Source organism: Nuphar pumila, chromosome 9, assembly GCF_984573655.1.
Source record: "Nuphar pumila chromosome 9, dmNupPumi1.hap1.1, whole genome shotgun sequence".
Taxonomy (NCBI): Eukaryota; Viridiplantae; Streptophyta; class Magnoliopsida; order Nymphaeales; family Nymphaeaceae; genus Nuphar; species Nuphar pumila.
Genome location: NC_143257.1, coordinates 100,433,868 through 100,447,441, shown reverse-complemented (window position 1 = coordinate 100,447,441; position 13,574 = coordinate 100,433,868).

The following is a 13,574-nucleotide window of genomic DNA, read 5'->3' as shown; positions in this document are numbered from 1 at the left end:
AATTTCACTTCAAATTCTATAAAGGCACCAAAATATATTTCATTCTTTATCTGAATTTAAATACAGATTACTTTATAATACATCTGTGACCATAGTCATGAACATATTATAACTTTAATCTTATTTTAATTCTCCTAAAAAATGAAATATGCTTTTCAAATCAATTTTCAAAATTCCTTCAAAGCATTCATCATTTAGGATAGAATTGCATTCCTTTTTCATATTATTTCAAATCATCCAAGTGATTTTGAGGTGAATTTCTAAATGTTTCTTCTCATTTCTCAAATCAATCTTCAATTCTTATTTATAAATTCAAAATCATCTTTCTATTCCTAAATTCTATCTTTTTCTTCAAAATTCATTTCCAGTCTCAAATTTTCATTCAATTTTAAATCAAGGCTTTGAAAATCCTTTGACATCCAAAACCAAAGTATTGAGATTGATTTTAAATCTTCTAAAAGTCAATTTTCTCTGAATTCAAGATTAATTTCAAATCAAATTCAAAATTTCTAAAATCCAATTCTATTTTCAAATCCCATCAGAATTTCCAAAATCCAATTCCATTTTCAAATCCCATCTGGATTTCTGAAATCCAACTTTATTTTCAAACTCCATTTGGATTTCTCAAATCAAATTCCATTTTCAATTCAGATTTCAAATCCAATTCTATCTTGAATTCCAGATTTCAAAACTAATTCCATTTTTAAATCCCATCTAGACTTCTAAAATCCAAATTCTATTCCATTTGGATTTTTTAAATCCAATTCTATTTTCAAATTCAATTTGGATTTCTCAAATCCAAATCCATTTTCAAAGTCCATCTTGATTTTCAATTCCAAATTCAAATTTCAACTCTAATTTTGAAATTCACTTGTCAAATCTATTTTCCAAGTCTAAATTCAGTTTACAATTCAATTCTTATTTTAGGTTCTGAATTTAAGCCCAAAATCAGAATTCCTTTTCAAAATCGTTTTTTGAGAATCAAATTCAAAGTTCATTTTGACTTTAAAAATTCATTTTTTACTACAAATTCTATCTCAGTTCCAAATCTCCTTTTCTCTTTCATTTTTTTAATTCAAGATCTAATTTCAAATCTCTGATTATTCCAAGACTCAAAAACTCAATCGCTTTTTCCATATCTATTTCAAGTCTTAAAGTTAGATTCAAAATCTAACTCTTCCAGATCAATCTTCAAAAAAACCATTTCTTCAAAATATTTTCAAACTTATTTCAAAATTACTTGGATAATCCCAAAAGTTCTAAAATTATTCTTCTTAAAAGCATACATCTCTGCATTTGCATTGCACAAGCATGATTCTTTGTGTATTTTTAGACTTAGAATAATTTCTTAGATAATATTTAGGCAAAGCAAAAGGCATAAATTTGATCCTTGGTTCAATTACCCATGGTAAAAGCCCCAGAAACGGTTGAACCTCGTACCGACGAGCGAATCCCGTCTCTCTATTTTTTTCGCAAATTTTCAAAAATGGGGGGGAGTGATTTTCAAAATATTTTCAAAATTAAGGTCAAGTGAGACCTTTGCAAAAGAGTTTCTCTCTTCTTTCTTTCTTTCTTTCTCTCTTTTCTCTTCTCTTTTCTTTCTTTCTTTTATCCCCTTCAAAAAAGGGAAAGAGGCTAGAAAGGAAAGAGAAGGAAGAGAGAGAAAGGAAAAGAGAGAAAATTTTGCAATGATCACAATATCACAACCACATGTATGCAAAATTAACTCATAGTGTCAGGCATGATAATTTTTATGCATGTCATGTTATCACTCGAAGCTATCATGCTACTCATATTAATACACAGAATCACAATAACAGGCAACGTAAAATGTTTATTCATTTCTAACATTACTTATAATATCCCTTACCTCGAAGGTGAATCTATGATCTCCCCAAAATCGAGCCTCACGAACCTCTAACAATATAATCTGGTTGCACAAAACTTCACATGTTATTATCAAATTACCAAAATACCCTTTTCTAAATTTATGCATGAACCCTCAATTTCTATATCACTAATTTAATTAAATTTCATGGACTAGTAGATTCCTTTCTTCAATATGAGTCCAACGCACCAAACCCCACTCAATTCTGAGTTTGGAGTGCAAAGTTATGTCTATTTTACCAAAATGGATTCCGGGTATCCAAATAGGTATTCTGGTCATTTTGGATTCTGGTACAACTCTAGAGTTACCCAATTCAGATCCATCTATGATCTGGATCCAATACAGTTCAACTTGATCCAGATTTATTACCCATCTGTGTCTCGAACTGTCTGATTGGATCCAGGACAGTCTGATTAGATCCAAACCTGCCTGACTAGATCCGGGATAGTCTGACTAGATCCAGAACAATCTAACTGGATTCAGACCTATCTGACTGGGTCTAGACCTGGGACTGATCCAATCGAATCCAGAACAGGTCTGGTTCAAATCAGCTGGATGTGAACCAAGAACCCTGATCCAGTCAGACCAAACTGATTCACTCAGACTCGGTTTGGATCAACCTGGTTCAGCTCAGACCCAATTCGATCTGAATTGATTCCCCATGAACCAGTTTGGCTTGAACCCAGGTTGGTCTGAACCAGTTCAATTCAGACCGGTTTGGTCTAAACCGACCCACATAACCTGGTTCGACTAGACCCGATTCAACCCAAACCGGCCCACCCAAATACATATTTTTTTTCTGTCTGTCTCGGTTCGGTCTGGGTCACACCAGGTTGAACCGGCCTCTTTTTTTTTTTAACCTTCCTCGGTCTGGGCGTGACCCCGACTGGCCCGGTTTAGTCTAGGTCACACCCAAATTGAGCTTGGTCTTAATAAATGGGTTGAAAGGGGCAAAGCCCCTTTCATTCACAAAGAGGGGCAGCAGCCATCAGCCAGCCCCTGCTCTGTCCCCACCGGGTCTGGGTCGACTGCCGACGTCGACCGACTCACCCTGCTACAGGGGATCGGCACTGGCGTCGGTCTGCTGACCGACCCTCTCTCTCTCTTTGTAATATTTTTTTTTTTTTACAGGTGCTCGCCGGCAGCCATGGCTGCCAGACACCTTTGCCCTAACGAAAACGAAATGAAGAAGAAGAGAATGGGGGAGGACTCACCTGCTGCCGGCGTCGGACTCTGGTAACCACCCCTGCAATTCTCTCTCTCTCCTGCTCAATCTCCCTCTCACTCTTTTTCTCTCTATGTGCCCTTTTCCTGCTCGAATGCGGGGGAGGATGCACTGTGAGGGCTACTTGTAGCCCTCACGATGAGGTGAGGATAACCCTCACCCCCCCTCCCCCCGCTTGTTGATCATGGGGGGTGAGGTTTATCCTCTCCCCCGCTCGTCGCAGATCCGGGAAAGGGGTTCCCCAATTTTTGGGGAACCACCTTTCCCTCTTTTTTTTCAATGTTTATCCCCTCCGGCGAAGTCGTCGAAGGGGGTTTATAATTCTACCCCACTTAAAAGAAGATTCATCATGAATCTTACCTGAAAACAATTATGGAAATTGCTCACGAATGTCACATTTGCTCTCCCAAGTAGCCTCCTTATTGTTGTGATGACTTCATCTAACCAATATCAGAGATAGCACTTTGTTTCTTAATTTTTGTACCTTTGTATCCAAAATCTCTATGGGCTTTTCTCTCATGCTTAAGTTATCTTGTATATCCAATACAGACTCAACTGTATCCAATATGTGGGAGGGATTTGGCACATACTTCTGCAACATAGAAACATGAAACACATTGTGAATTCGAGATAAGGAGAGAGTTAAGGCTAAACGGTATACCGTCTAACCAATTCTCGCAAGTATCTCAAAGGGTCCAATATATCTGGGATTCAACTTTCCCCTTTGGCCAAAATGCATCACTACCTTAAAAGGAGATATCTTCAAAAAGACATGTTCACCTTGCTCAAATTTTAACTTGCATCGTCTTTGGTCTGCATAACTCTTCTGTCGACTTTGCACTGTGAAAAGACGCTCTCGGATGAATCTCACTTGGTCTGCCTGAAATTCCACTAGAGGGGGGGTGAATAGTGAAATATGATAAAGATCGATAAAATAAAATAATCAAGCAATAAGGCACAACACATAAAACACAGAATTTATACTGGTTCGGTCAATACCCAGACCTACATCCAGTCCCCAAGCAAACCACTTGAGCTTTCCACTATAACATCCGAGTCACCGGATAAATAGTACAACACCCTCTTCCTCAGAGGTCTTCTCTCTCAACAGAGAAGGGCCACACCCTCTTCCACAGAGGTCTTCTTCTCTCAACAGAGAAGGACAATACCCTCTTTCACAGAGGTCTTCTTCTCTCAACAGAGAAGGGCAACACCCTCTTTCACAGAGGTCTACTTCTTTCAACAAAGAAGGAAAACAGTGAATAACAGAGTTACAATACTTCCTATAGAACCTTCAGAATGATATGAATGCACGAATGAAGGATTCTCAGAATGTTCTGTTTGTCACTCAGAGGATACTCTTTGTCAAAGAGCTATACTTGACTTTTTCTCTTTTCTTTCTTTTCTTTTTCTCTTTCTTTTTCAAGGCTCTCTTTTCAAATATCGAATAGGAATTTTTCTCGTTGTAAGCTCATATGTCCATTCCATGTTGAATAGTTTATTTGAGTGTGTTTATATAGCTTTTAAAAAAGTAGTCGTTACATTTTGAAATCGTAGCCTTTTTGAGATGTGAAATGTTATGTCATTTCAAAAACATCTTTAGAGAAATTCGAGAAATCCTTTTTCCATAAAAGTAAATTATAGGGTACACTAGTCATTGTAATATTTTAGGTAATACATATTTTATGAAAAAAGTCTATTTCTTACAATAGTACATTGAACGTTGGATTGTAGTTTTGTCTTTATTCTAATTAATGATTTAAGGTACATAAGTACTTCTTTACTTTAAATGAGTGTAAGTACAATGAGTGCTTTGAGATATTTATTTGTACATAGTCATGTCAAGTGTTTTCTTTATGTTGTGTTTTTCAAAGTCTTCAGAGAGAATAAGGACTACAAGAAAGTCGACATTCTTGAGAAGGATATTTAACAAGGATTTCTTACAGGAGGTATTTAATGCTATGCAAAGAGAATGATGACTTCAAGTAAGTCGACATTCTATGGGTTTGTAAAAAGGTAACTAGAGTCTTTTCAAAACATATTATATTTGTTATGTAGCCGATTTCATGTTTTGTCTTTTTCCTATATTTAAAATCATTTCTTTAAAGAAGGTAACTAGAGTCTTTTCAAAACATATTATATTTGTTATGTAGCCGATTTCATGTTTTGTCTTTTTCCTATATTTAAAATCATTTCTTTAAAGAAGGTAACTAGAGTCCTTTCAAAACATATTATATTTGTTTTTCTTTATGTAGCGGATTTCATGTTTTGTCTTTTTCCTACATTTCTTTTCATGTTGTCTTGTATATGATATAAGGTACAATTATTACATTTTGAAATCATGTCAAAATACCTTTTTCATAAAGGGTTGTAAGAAGGTACAATTATTAGTTTTCAAAAAGGAGCTTTTTGAAACTATCGTATACTTTTATGATATAGCTTTTATGAATGAGTATGTAATATGCAATATGCATGTTCCTGAAGGTTCTGTTACATATGACTCTAAAGAAGAAAAAAATCTTCATCTTGAGGTAGCCGATCTCTTCAGTTGATCTTTAGGAATGCATGGTTCATCAATCTTTTTCTTCAAGGAGTATGATTGCACTAGTTGTACTTGAACAGGAAGTCTCCATCCTTTTTGGGTGAGATATCCTTGCATCAAATACTCGTTAGATTTATGGCAAAACATATTCAGTCATAATATAACATTTTTCAAGAGGACATATTATCATATCATATAAAATCAAATACGACAGTGTATCATATTATGTGACATCAAAACAGAGTTTCTCAACATTCTCCCCCTTTTTGATGATGACAAAATATGCTCCCCTGTCAAAAAGACATTATGCATAGAAATAATAATATTATAAAATATTGAAAAATGTTTAAAGAGAGTATTTCTCCAATAATGGAGACAGGTTTTCTCCCCCTTTGTCATAGACAAAAAGGAAGGGATCAGAGTAAGAGAGTTATTACAGACCAAAAGTAATGAAAAGTTAATACAGACCGAATAAAGTACAACTAGTACAGTCTAAAAGATGAGTTGTTGGATGTTGGAGCATCTTCATCAGAGCCGGGCAGGTGCAGCGACCTGAGATTAAAGGAAGTAGCATCGAGGACCTGAGAAGGATGGAGGATAACTTCGTTGTGAAGGGATACTTTGAAGTATTTTAGAATGGGAGTTATAAAACACCCGAAAAGAAGAGGCTTGAATTTTTGATAACGAAGAAAAAGGTCGAAAAAAATGTTGGACCAGTTTATCGGAGTAGAAGAAAAAATTGCGTAGAGAAGGAGAGAGATTTTTCTTGGTACTAATCCCTTGCGTGGAGGCTTGGGATAGATATTGTGGAGAAGAATCTGGGCAAGCAATTGAGCATGAGGTTGGAGATTCCTCATGTGCCAGGGAAGTTGGAAGCAGTTGGTGCAGAGAAGAATTTTTCGAAGTATCGATCGTTCGATTGGTACTATGTTGTTGAGGTCTGTGCTGGTGGAAGAAAGGTTTAGAATACGACCTAATGAGGAGGCATGAAAAAACATCAGGCGTCTGCGTACTTTGGTGGTGATGGTAGTTTGTTCATGGTGAGAAGAAAAATTTGTGTAGAATAGTTGAACGAGTTCATGATAGTAGGCAGCTTGGGATGAAGATCCTAGTAGGTGTTTGAGTTCGGGGAGAGAGCTGTCGAGGTCAAATAGCATGAAGGCTTCATAGTGAACCAACTTTCCTTCATGAATTGGTCGAGAACAAAGTAAGTTGTAGTCATGAAAAAGATCTGGATACCTTAGATCTGCGGTAGTGATTGCAGAGTTTGAAGAGGAAGCCATTGCAAAAGGTAGTTGAGAGAGGAACGAGTTTGAAAGTATGTATGAAGATAGTGAGCTACGAGTGGTATTGGTGAGGAATGAACCAATCGATTAAATAGAAGAGAGAAAATAATTGTGACAATAATTGAATGACAATGGAAGTGAATGATTTTTGGATTGTAGCTTGAATAAGGAAATTCGTGAGTTGTAAGTTAAGGGGCTTGGGAATGACAAATCAAATCAATGGTGGAAGATAGTGTATCATATTGGTATGTAAGTTAAGAAGGACATAGATTTGAACAAATATACTATGGGAGAGTTTATCGAGTGGTGAGAAAAGTCATGAATGGAGTGTCATATAGAAGAGAGTGAAGAAAATAATGGCCTAATAAAACAAACAACTTTTTCTACATGATATTACTTGATGTGGAAGCATTCCAAATTCGTGAAGAGTGATTTTGGAATAAGACAAACAAAGATAAGAGAGTGAGAGGCAATAATTTGTTATTTAATAAGTATATATTTTGATATGTGTAAAAAAAATGAATAGACATAAAGAAGGGTGATACGGATATGTGGTTTGAAAGATATGACATTTTTGAAAGAAAAAGAATGCCTTAAAAAAATGTGTCATGATTAATGTGTCTTCACATTTGTAATTTTTATGAGTATACGTAAATATGAGAGGGACACACTTTGACTATGAATAGTGGTAAGAGAGATGATGAGACAAAAAGATATTCATGAGTGAAGAGTAATAATTGCTTATATAAGAATTATTTTTGTGGATATGCGTGGAAGGAGTGTGAGTAATCATTGAGAGAAGTGAGATGACATATATGGATTTTTGAGTAGGATAGAAATAACAAAAAAAATCATGATTGATATGAGATAAAAGATATAAAGTAAAGTTATGATTGACATGAGTTATTGTTTATTTGATAAACATATTTTTAAAGAAACTCGATTTGAGGAAGTTCATAGTTTTTAGAGAATAAAGTTAAGGTTTAAACTAGTAAAGGAGTCACAAACACGGATTGACAAGAATGGAGACTCAATTCGTATGAGAGAGAGAAAGTACTAAAGGTACTCATGAGAATAAAAATGAAGGACAAGGTTTTAATGAGTCTCGATTGGAGAGAGATATAAAATGTATGAGAGAGTGATGGTCACGGATGAAAAGGAGCTTCGTATAATATATATAGAGAGAGATAAAAAAAAGGTGATACAAAACGTACTAATGGGTGGAGTACAAATACTTTTTGTAAAAGATGTAAAGCATGAAGAGATGATAATAGATAGTTCTTTAGGCTATGATATAAAAGATGATATAGTAAAAATTTACGTGAGATATAATAGAGTGTACGTAATCTATGATATATTAAATGATATAGTAAAAATTTACGTGAGAACATAGCAACTAGATCTTTAGAGAAAGGTAAAAGAACCAAAATAAACATTCGATTTTAACTAATAATTTGAAAAGCAAGAGTTCTCATAAACTAATATGTTATCATGTTGAAGATGAATCAATTTATCGTAAGAGAAGTTTTCACAAAAGGACAAAAATAACAAAGGAGTTATGAGATGAGTGATGTGAACAATGTTATGATAGCTTTTAATATAATTAGTTTTTATGGATATGAGTGAAAGGAGATAGGACAAGGAGTCATAATGGATGTGTACTTGAAAGATGACAAGTTGAAAGACATAAAGAATGTGACTTATAAGAGTTTAAAGTGTACGTGAATATGGAAACCTAGTTTGACTAACAAAAATCGATAAGAAGAAAAACTTTTAAAATAAGATTTTAACAAAACTTATAAGAAGTATTATAATAAGTGTGATTAATTTATAAGTCACTTAGTTTGCATATTCCTAGTTCTCTTCCAATTCGTGTAAAGTCTTCATGTTTCAATGGTTTAGTGAATATGTCTGCTAACTGTTGATTAGTGGGTATGAATTCTAGTTTAATTATGTTGTTTAAGACTTGTTCTCTTAAGAAGTGGTGTCTTATTTGAATGTGCTTAGTTCGTGAGTGTAAAATAGGATTCTTAGATAAGTTTATAGCACTAGTATTATCACAGAAAATAGTTGTATTTTCAAAATTTAAACCAAAATCTTTTAAGGTTTGTTTCATCCAGATAACTTGTGTACAGGCTAGGCTAGCAGCAATGTATTCGACTTCAGTAGTTGATAAGGATACACAATTTTGTTTCTTACTGAACTATGATACAAGAGAGTGCCCTAGCATATGACATGTTTCACTTGTGCTTTTTCTGTCAGATTTACTTCCAGCAAAGTCAGCATCGCTGTATAAGATTAAATCAAATGTAGAGGATTTTGAATAGAATAATCCAAAATCAACTGTGTCTTTTAAATATCTCATTATTCTTTTTACAGACTTAAGATGTGATTCTTTTGGATTTGACTGAAATCTAGCACACAAGCAAACACTGAACATAATATCTGGACGGCTAGCAGTTAAATAGAGAAGTGATCCTATCATACCTCGGTATACCTTTGTATCAACAGACTTACCATCTTCATCTTTGTCCAAAACAGTAGTAGTGCTCATAGGAGTAGATTTTGAAGCAGTTGAGTTCATGTTGAACCTCTTCAGAAGTTCACGAGCATACTTAGACTGATTGATGAAAACTCCATCCTTGGTTTGCTTAATATGCAGTCCAAGAAAGTAGGTGAGTTCTCCCATCATACTCATTTCAAATTCTTTCTGCATGGACTTAGAAAATTCTTCACAAAGAGTGTTGTTAGATGATCCAAAGATGATATCGTCTACATATATTTGAACAATTAGGGTATGATTATTCACTATTTTTACAAATAATGTAGAGTCTGCTTTGCCTACAGAAAAGTCAGTTTTTAACAAAAAGGTTTTAAGTCTATCATACCAAGCACGAGGTGCTTGTTTTAAACCATACAAAGCACGTTTGAGTTTGAAAACATGATCTGGATATTGTTCATTTTCAAATCCTGGAGGTTGTTTTACATAAACTTCTTCATTTATAAAACCATCTAGAAAAGCACTTTTAACATCCATTTGATATAATTTGAAATCCATATAGCTTGCATATGCTAAAAACATTCTAATAGATTCAAGTCTAGCAACAGGAGCAAATGTTTCATCAAAATCAATACCTTCCTCCTGGTTGTATCCTTGAGCTACTAGTCTTGCCTTGTTTCTTATAACATTACCTGTTTCATCTAGCTTGTTTCTGAAGATCCATCTTGTCCCAATGATTGGATGATCCTTTGGTCTTGGTACAAGATCACAAACTTCATTCCTTTGGAATTGATTCAGTTCTTCAGTCATGGCTAGCATCCAGAACTCATCGATGATGGCTTCATCAATCTTCTTTGGTTCAAGTTGAGAAATGAATGCCATATTTGCAATCCGTTCTAGCTGAGCTCTAGTCTGAACCCCCTTTGTCAGTTCTCCCAAAATCTGCTTTTGAGGATAATCTTTGATATCGACAAATGTTCTTTGATGATCATCTTCATTAGACTTAGCTGTGTTATCTAAAAATAAATCTGTACTTTCAACATGATCATCGTTAGTTTACTTATGAACAGATTGATCAATAGATTCACAGAAACTAACATGCATAGATTCTTCAATAGACTTAGAACACTTATTGAAAACTCTGTATGCTTTACTATGACTTGAATATCCTAAAAATATGCCTTCAGTAGATTTAGCATCAAATTTATCTAGGCTATCTTTTGTGTTTAGGATAAAGCATTTACAACCAAAGACTTTGAAATAGTCTATTCTTGGAGTTCTGTCATAGAATAGTTCATATGGAGTTTTATTTAATAAGGGTCTAATGAGAACTCGATTTGTTATGTAGCATGCAGTATTAACAGCTTCTGCCCAAAAAGATTTAGCAAGATTATTGTGTTGGAGCATAGTTCTAGCAGATTCCTGAAGGGTTCTTTTCTTTCTTTCTACTACACCATTTTGAGGTGCAGCTCTAGGAAAGGCAAAGTTATGAGAAATACCATGCAAGTTACAAAAAATTTCAAAAAGTTCATTTTCAAATTCTCCTCCATGGTCACTACGGATTTTAACAATAGAACAAGATTTTTCATTTTGTAATTTTTTACATAAAATTTCAAATTGACAAAACGTGTCACTTTTGTTTTTCAAAAATATCACCCAAGTAAATCTTGAGTAGTCATCTACAATGACAAAAACGTATTTGTTGTGATTATGACTAGCTACCCTAGAAGGACCAAAAAGATCCAGGTGAAGAAGCTCTAAAGGTCTTTTGCTTGAAATGATATTTTTTGATTTGAAAGAAGATTTTGACAGTTTTCCTAATTGACATGCATCACAAAAATAATCCTTTTTAAAAGATATTTTGGGTAACCCACGTACTAACTTATCTTTAGCTAATTTAGACATGTATTTAGAATTGACATGACCCGTTCTCATGTGCCATAGATGTTGAGAGTCATTATTAGCTATGAGGCAATGTTCTGTGATGTTTTCTAGATATAGTTCATATATATTATTTTTTCTTATACCTTTTAAGATAATATTTTCGTTGGTGTCTGCTATAAGACAAGCATTATGATTAAAGCTAATATTATAACCTGTATCACACATTTGACTAATACTTAGAAGGTTATGTTTTAAGCCTTTAACCAGGAGAACGTCTTTGATAAGAGGTTTATCTATATTTCCAATATTACCAATACCTATTATCAAACCTTTGTTGTTATCACCAAAGGTGACGGTTCCTCCTTCTTTTTTATGAAGAACAGCAAAGAGGTCTGAATGTCCAGTCATGTGTTTTGAACATCCACTGTCTAGAATCCATCTGTTCTTCTTGTTTGGAGCCTGCAAATCATTAAGTAAAATTTCTTTTTGGTACCCAATCGGGTCCCTTTTTGTTAGACCTTGGAACCCATATCCATTTGGATTTGGGTTTGTCTACAACCTTAGAGGAGTTAAAAAAAATAACATTATAATACTCCTTATTTGGTTCAGACGAACTTTTCACAAAAGTGGTCTTTTGATTCATACAAGAAGACTTGTTGAAATGAGAGTAGCCAATACCATTCTTGTAGAAAGAGACTTTTTGAGAAGATAGGAGTTTATCCAAGTTCTCTTTTCCTTTAGTAAACTTGAAAACCGTTTTCATAAGGTTTTCAGTTTTACTTTTTAATTCTGAAATTTCTACTTGCAGATTTTTAGTCTTGAAGCTAGTAGATAAGATTTCAGAAGTAATAAGAAGATTTTTCTTTTTCAACTCAGAGTTTTCACTGCTGAGTTTTTCATTTTTCTGGGAAAGCTCTAAATTTTCAGATTTTAAAGTTTTATTTTTGAAGCTTAATTTTCTAGATTCTTCAAATAGTTCTTGAAAAGCATCTAGAAGTTCTTCAAAGGAAAAATCAGAAATTTCACTTACAGAGCTTTCGTTTGCCATGAAGCACATGTTTGCAGTTTCGGCTTCATCATCACTTGACTCTTCACTGGTGGATGGTTCTGAGTCATCCCATTGAGCATGCAGAGCCTTTTTCTTGAAGAACCACTTCTTTGGTTCCTCGGTCTTGGACTTTCTTTTGAGAAGGGGACAGTCACGCCTCAAGTGACCTAGCTTATTACACTGATAGCACATGGGATCTTCCTTAGGATCTTTTCTTTCCTTGTGCTTGTTTGGAAGCCGGTTCCTTCTCATGAAGCACTGAAATTTTCTGGTTAGTAGCGCAATTTCGGATTCTTTATCTGAGTTCATTCTCAGATAGAGCTGGGAAAGCTAGAGTTTTCTTTATCGGTTGTTCTTCTTTTCTTCTTTCTTTCATGTGGACTTCATAGGCCATAAGATTGCCTATTAAGTCATCCAGAGTAAGCTTAGATAAATCTTGAGTTTCTTCAATAGTTGTAGTCTTTTTCTCCCAATCAGTTGTGAGAGATCTCAAGATTTTCTTCACCTTTTCTGTCTGGGAATATGTTACACCCAGAGATTTCAGATCGTTGGTGATGTTGGTGAATCTGGTAAACATCTCTGTGATGGGTTCATCTTTGTTCATTTTGAACAACTCATATTTTCTGACAAGAGATGAGATTTTGGCTTCTTTCACTTTGTTGGTTCCTTCATGAATAACCTCCAAAGAATGCCAAATATCATATGCAGATTCACATATAGATATTCTATTGAATTCGTTCTGATCAATGGCACAATATAAGGCATTCATAGCCTTTGCATTTAGGTTTGTCATTTTCTTTTCTTCATCAGACCATAAGTTATAGTCTGCGGATGGAGATGTGTATGGATGCTCAACAATTTTCTATACAGCAAAATCTATGGATTTAAGAAATATAGTCATTCTGCACTTCCAGTATCCATAGTTGGAGCCATTGAAGAAAGGAGGACGAGATGTGTGTTGACCTTCAATATCACGAGCATAAGAGGTAGATGCCATTTGTGCTGGAAGACTTGTTATGTCAAAACTAGCAAACCTGCACTGATACCAAATGAAATTCCACTAGAGGGGGGGTGAATAGTGAAATATGATAAAGATCGATAAAATAAAATAATCAAGCAATAAGGCACAACACATAAAACACAGAATTTATACTGGTTCGGTCAATACCCAGACCTACATCCAGTCCCCAAGCAAACCACT